Here is a 6,737-nt window from a genome sequence, read left to right as displayed (position 1 = left end):
CCGTGACTCGGTGATATTAATTGGTTAATTACATTTTAAAGGAAATTCTTTTCTTTTATTTACCATTTTAATTCATTTCTATGATAAACATATTTTGACCATCATAAAAATCATCCTTGGTTCTTTATACCATGACGGTTTATTCCGTGACTCGATGATATTATTGGTTAATTGCAAATTAAAGGGTATTTTAACCCCCTTTTATTTTACTTAGCATCTTTCTCATTTATTTACATTTGCAAACATATTAGTCATAATTCATAATCATCCTTGGTTCTTTATACCATGTCGGTTTAACCCGAGTACGATGACAAACTTGACTAATTACAAATAATTGAACTTAACATAATTAGTTCAAATCAAACATTTTCCTTTTACACATTTTACTATGCCTTTCAAACTTGCAAATACGACAAAGAATATTACTAACATAATAGTAATTATTCCGAGTCACGAAAATCATACTTTCAAATCATTAATCACAAAAAAAAACGGTTTTAAACAACCTTTTTAACAACCAGGAGACGGCCCTTGGGTCGTCGTCTGACTCGCGCCCCAAGAGGCCGTGTGTTTTCATATTTTGAAACTTGGGCAGAGCCCCTTCCCTCGCCAATAGGCTCGCGCCTTAATGAGGCTGCCTGGCACTATTCTTGCTCGTTTTAGTATTTGTCTAGGATGATTCCGATTACGGTTAATCCGAATACATGATGGATCAGATTGACAAGCTTATGTTTTTACACTTTGTCATTTGACACCCTTTTTCAAATAATGGATCGTGTTAAGAATCATAACCCGAATTTGGTAAATGGATGTTTAATTTCCGTTTTCACATGAAAATCAATCTAAATCTAACTCGACATCATTTTCTTGATATTTGGATAAACAAACCGACTTAGGAAATCTTCACATGTTAGGTTAAGCTTTTGGCTGCGCATTCATGCATTTAAACCGTTTTATCAACTCTTGCACTTAAACAACCACGATTGATCAGTAGAGGCCGCTAATTAACGCGGGCGGGATTGGGTGTCCGATTAAAGGGCTTCCCAATACGTACCTTCACCCCTTACTCAGAACCTTTGGATAGTGGATGGCCTTATCCAGGGCGTACGAGAGTCATTTTAGGCATAGAATGCTAAAAGGGGGACGAGTCCTTATCTTTAGTACCTATGTTAAGCACCGCTTTTTGCCTTGATTAACCTAGGTGTAAAGTTGATTCAGACGGGTTCCAGGTATTCCACAAATGCTTGGTGGAGACTTCGAACATCTCTACATCGTTTCGTGGCCTTTGCCGAGACGAAACCGACAGATCTAAAGCGATCCAGTGGAAAGCATTTTTACGCCGCCGAGCGTGGCTTTCAAAAGACCGCTGCATGTCCACAACTTGGCTTGGCATGCAGGTGGCCCGTGACTACGGACCGGTAGGTGTTTCTTGCCCACAGACCGGCTTGTGGCCCATGTCCACAGATTGGCGACTCCGCTGGGGAAAACTAGGACACTTGTGTCTTTGTGATCCTTAGAGGTGAAACTCGAACGAGGTCGTGGTTAAAAGTGCAATTTGGGGGAAGTCCTTTGGAGGATCCCAACTTGCATGTGCAAAACGTTTGCGATTATTGCTTCATGATTCGGCAAACGGGCGCCACTCAAGCCCAAATTAGGGAAATACTTTTCCCTTTCTCTTTAAAGGACAAGGCAAAGCTATGGATCAATAGCCTTGATCGCACCGCCATGGGGATCACAAATTGGGAGACATTGGCTCTTGCTTTCTGTCAAAAGTTTTTTTTCCACCGGAGATAACTCAAACCTTGAGGAGCCAAATCACCGGATTCTATAAACAAGCTCTTGAGAGCTTATATGAAGCTTGGGAGAGGTACAAGGAGCTACAAAGACAATGCCCACAACATGGGTTGGATGCTTGGTTCCTCGCTATACCATTCTACAATGGATGTTGTGCCAAGTCGCGAAGGATTCTTTATTCCACCAACAATGGGCGGTTTGATCAAATTGACACCGATATTGCTCATGCCACAATCGAATCCATGGCGATCTATGACGCGCAATATGCCAATTCCCGAAGTGTGCCACTCAAAGGTAAAGAAGAATCTCCCAATATTTCCATTTTGTTGGCTCAAATTGCCTTACTCCAACAACAATTGGAAGAACGAGATACTAGGAATTCTCTTCAACAACTCAATGTGATGTCCTCTACTAGCCAAATCATTGTTTGTGAAGGTTGCGGGGGTGCTGGTCATTATGCCACTCATTGCCAAGCTACTATGGAGGAGGTATGTGCTTATTAACTTTTAGATAAAGTTCTTATCCATCGGGTACATTTTCAAATACATACAACCAGAACTCAAAATTCCATCCAAACTTTTCTTACACAAGCAACAATGTGCTAAACCCTCATCCCCAATAAAATTTTGTGCCCCAACCACAAAATAACTTTGTCCCTCAACAACAAAAGTATAAGGGATAATTCACATGGTGCCCCTGAGGTTTGGCTTAATTGACGTGGTACCCGTGCTTTTAGGAATGTGCACATGGTGCCCCTAAATTTTCAGTTTAGTGCACCATATACCCTTTTCTTTTTTACTATTATAACGCCGTTAACACACTAACACTAACAGTGTACTATATAACTCCCTTGCCATCTTCACCTTTCTCCTTACAAAACACTTCTTCTTTTTCCCTCAAAATCTTCCTTTTTTCTTCTTACAACTCTCTCTTTTTTGAGTCGGTCTCCCGAACAACCTATCTTCCTTTTTTTATCATTTTATCCACAACAATTCAATTTCACACTACAACAATTCATCTATAATTCCATAAACTCCATTAACAACCGCCAAATTCACCACCATAGTTCAGAGTTCTTGGCCCGCGACATCAATCACCAATTCAACTAATCACCAATTCAACTGCCTCACCTCACCAATCAAACACCAACCGAGTCACCGTAGTTCGAGTCGGCGCACCAGCAACAGTATCATCATCTCACAATCACCATGGCTTAATTAACGCCACCTGCATTCACCATCTCTATCTTCAATACTGAACTCAGAATCAAAAACCGAGTCCAATTCACCAACAGCCACCGCACCACGACGACAAGTCTCCTCTAATCCGCCCCATCGACGACAACCACCTGAGAGCAGCAACACCGTTCTCCGTCGCCACATACTTGCACCACCTAGTTCTTCAAATGTAATTCCCAAAATGCCCAGATCCTTGAAATAGTCTAATAATTCCGAGAGTGGATTTCAATAAAAGCAAAAAACCACCTATTTAATGCAGATTGAGATTCATTGTTCACCATTTTCGCCATTCTTCATCATCATATTTTCCCATTTCATTGGTTCATCATCTGACATTTTCAATAGGAGCATAATTTGGAGTTCTTCTTCATTGTTAGAAAGGAAATAAAATGGAAATGATAATTAGGAAAAATAAGTTAAGAGATTACAGGAATAAAGGGAGAAAGAGAATGAACAATGATAAAGAGAAGTAATTTATCGCGAACAACTTTTGTGCGAGAATGGTGGTGGATGGTTAAATTTGGGGAAGTCTGATGGAAGTAACTATGGAGATTGAAGGGAAAACGAAGGAAGAAAGGATTTTGTGGAGAAGTGAGAGAGAGGAAAGTAATTTCTTGTTCATCAATGATGGTGATTGGTGGGCAGTGGGGAAATGAGAGAGAGGGAGAGAGTATTGTTTATTGGTTTGTGAGGGAAATGAGGGGGAAAGTAAAGATATGAGGTGGAAAAAGACAAAGATTTAACGCCGTCATAACAGAAAAAAAAAAGGGGCAGATGGTGCACTAAAATGAAAATTTTGGGGCACCATGTGCACATTCCTAAAAGGAGGGGTACCACGTGAATTAAGCCAAACCTCAGGGGCACCACATGAATCATTCAAAGTATAATCATCCACCGGGTTTTCAAAACCAACAATAAAGACCACCTCAACAAAATTACCAACAAAGTCAAGTTCCACCACCAAAAAATGGCCAACAAAATAACCAAGGAGGGGGAAAACTTGAAGCTTTGATGGTACAAATGCAAAGGGAATTGTTGGCTCAATTCAAAAAGAGTGATCAAGCTCACAATGCCGCAATCAAGATGTTATAGCAACAAATGGCTCAACTAGCCGCATCTAGCTCTTCAAGGAAGACCGGCCAACTACCGCCCCAAGGTACGCAACCACATGAGACCGTTAATGCTATTTCTTTGAGAAGTGGTACAAACTATGATGGGCCATCCATAACTTTGGATGATGAAGTGGTTATTAAAAAGTCTAAGCTTGGGGTAGATGCCAAAAAGAAGGCTAGTGAAGAACCTCCTATTAGGGATTCTGTGCCATTTCCTCATCGCTTATTGATGCTTAAGAGAAAGAGTAAGCTTAGTACCAAAGAGAGTAATGAGGTGATTGTTGAGCAAGAGGTCTCTCCTAATGCTAAGGAGGGTGATGTCGTTTCTAAGAAGGTGGATGCTCTTATTGAGGTTGAGAAAGAGAAAGAGAAAGATGTGGAGGATGCTCCTCCAAAGGAAATTGTTGAAACTCAAGTGTTGTTTCCCCACCGTATAGCAAAGCACAAGGAAGAGAGTAAGTTTGGTAATTCTTGGAACTTGTTAAGAATTTACAAGTTGCCGTTCCATTTATAGAATTGCTTACCCAAGTCACTTCCTACTCAAAGTTTATGAAGGAAATCCTCTCCAAGAAGCGATCCTTCAATGAGGTTGAGACCATTGCTTTCACCGAATAGTGTAGTGCACTCTTACAAAACAAGTCTCCCCCGAAACTTAAGGACCCCGGTAGTTATTCTATTCCTTGCACTATAGGCACATATACCATTGATAAGGCCCTTTGAAACCTAGGTGCTAGTGTAAGTGTCATGCCCTATTCAATTTGTGAAAAATTTAACATGGGTGCTTGGTCGGTCCCTCTTGAGAGGTTTAGTTTTCGGTACTTGTCGTTAGGAGCACCTAGACCAAAACAAAATTTCTATCTCCACAAACAACTCTACTATTAGTAAAGAGGCAAGTAAAGGTCGGATCCCAAGGGACGGGTATTGAAGTAATATTTTCAATTGTAAGTAGCGGTGTCTAGGGGTGTCACAATTTGGGGTTGGAATAGAAAATCACTAAACTAAATAGCAATGAAAGTAAACAAATAAGATGATTAAAAAGGGGTGTAAACAATTGATAAAAGGCACTAGGGTGTCATGGGGTCATAGGGGATTCATGGGAATTGATCATACAAACATATTCTCAAATTAAAGCAAGCAATTATTGTTGTGATGGATCGAGTTGGTTTATATCTTACAATCCTAGGAAAGTTTGGGTCCCGGAGCCGAATCGATTATATTGTACAACACCTACAAGTCGACTTAATCTTCCCTACTCAACTATATGCATGGTCTAATGAGACTCGAGTTGGTTTATGTCTTACAAGTCTCATTGAAAAGGTAAGTGATGGGTAAAAAATGCAAGGATTCATAGGCTCGCATTTCATCAAACATAACATGTGCATAAGTTGAGATCACAACAAGCAAGCAAATAAACTATGAAAACATATTAAATTAAGCATGAATCATCCCCCATGTTGGTTTCCCCTAATTACCCATTAACCCTAGTTAAGGAAACTACTCACTCATTATCATGTTGAACATGCTAGCAAGGTTGTCAATCATACCAACAAAGTAAAACATGATGAATAAATGAAGATGATTAACAATAATTAAAAAGGGATTAAGAGAATTATACCTACTAATGATTCCAATAATAAAGCAAAGAATAATAGAAGTACTTGATGATTGATGGAAGGTTATCAATCTCCCAATAATAACCCAAATAATCTTCAATTACCCAAAATAAAAGATGAACAAAAGAGAGATTAAGGAAATGAGATTTGTATTAAGAATTGATTAAAAGTTGATTACAAGATTAAGAAGAGATTAGAATGTTATAAACTACACTAAAGATTGATAAGAAGAACATGATTATGTAATTAGACTAATGGGGTATTTATAGTGGGGATTAGGTACACAAATTAGGGTTTACTAAGGGCTTAAATGACGATTAAGTCCTTGAGCAATCGCTCCTCTCAAAATATATGCGAGTCTCCTTTTTGTCGGTCTTTCCGAGATATGCGCATCCTTCATAGAACAAGGAGAGAATGGAAAGTTGCCGTAACACAATCCGAGCGTCCAAGGCACGGGACGAGCGGATTGTCTGGCTGGACGGGCGAATTGTGGTGTTTTTGGACGGGCATCCCTCTGGCAAAGACGCTCGGATTCCTGGTCTTGGACGGGCGTCCCTCTGGCAAAGACGCTCGGATTCCTGGTCTTGGACGGGCGTCCCGAGGGCAATCCACTCGGATTCTGGGCCAGCCTCTTCCTTTCTTCTTTTCTTCTTCCTTCTTCCAACAATCCTCGGGGATCTTGTCGGAGATGCAAGGATCTTTTCTCATCATTTCCCAACTACTACAATATGTACAAAGGCCTTCTAGTCTTGTCTTCTCTTTTATGCTTGGTCATTGAATTCAATCAATTTAGCTCTATTTTGCCATGAAAATGCTAGGTTTGCACTCCTTTCCTACCAAGGGGACAAAACCTCAAAGAATATGCAAAACAAAGGACTAGAGACAATAAATGACCTAAATAGGCACTAAAATGCATGGGAACAAGGCTAATTCGGGGACTAAATATGCTCAAATAATGGTCACATCAGTGCTTTAAAATG

At 40.1% G+C, this 6,737-nt stretch overlaps 1 non-coding gene across 1 annotated transcript; it reads right to left on the bottom strand.

The window, feature by feature from the left end:
* Positions 1–1,798: 1,798 nt before the first annotated feature.
* Positions 1,799–1,906, bottom strand: LOC141597643 (small nucleolar RNA R71). Its single transcript, XR_012522867.1, has one exon. It is a non-coding gene; the product is annotated as a small nucleolar RNA R71 (small nucleolar RNA).
* Between the last annotated feature and the right edge of the window lie 4,831 nt (positions 1,907–6,737).

The sequence above is a fragment of the Silene latifolia genome, chromosome 8 (assembly GCF_048544455.1).
Source record: "Silene latifolia isolate original U9 population chromosome 8, ASM4854445v1, whole genome shotgun sequence".
NCBI classification, from domain to species: Eukaryota; Viridiplantae; Streptophyta; class Magnoliopsida; order Caryophyllales; family Caryophyllaceae; genus Silene; species Silene latifolia.
This window is presented reverse-complemented; position numbering and strand designations above follow the sequence as displayed.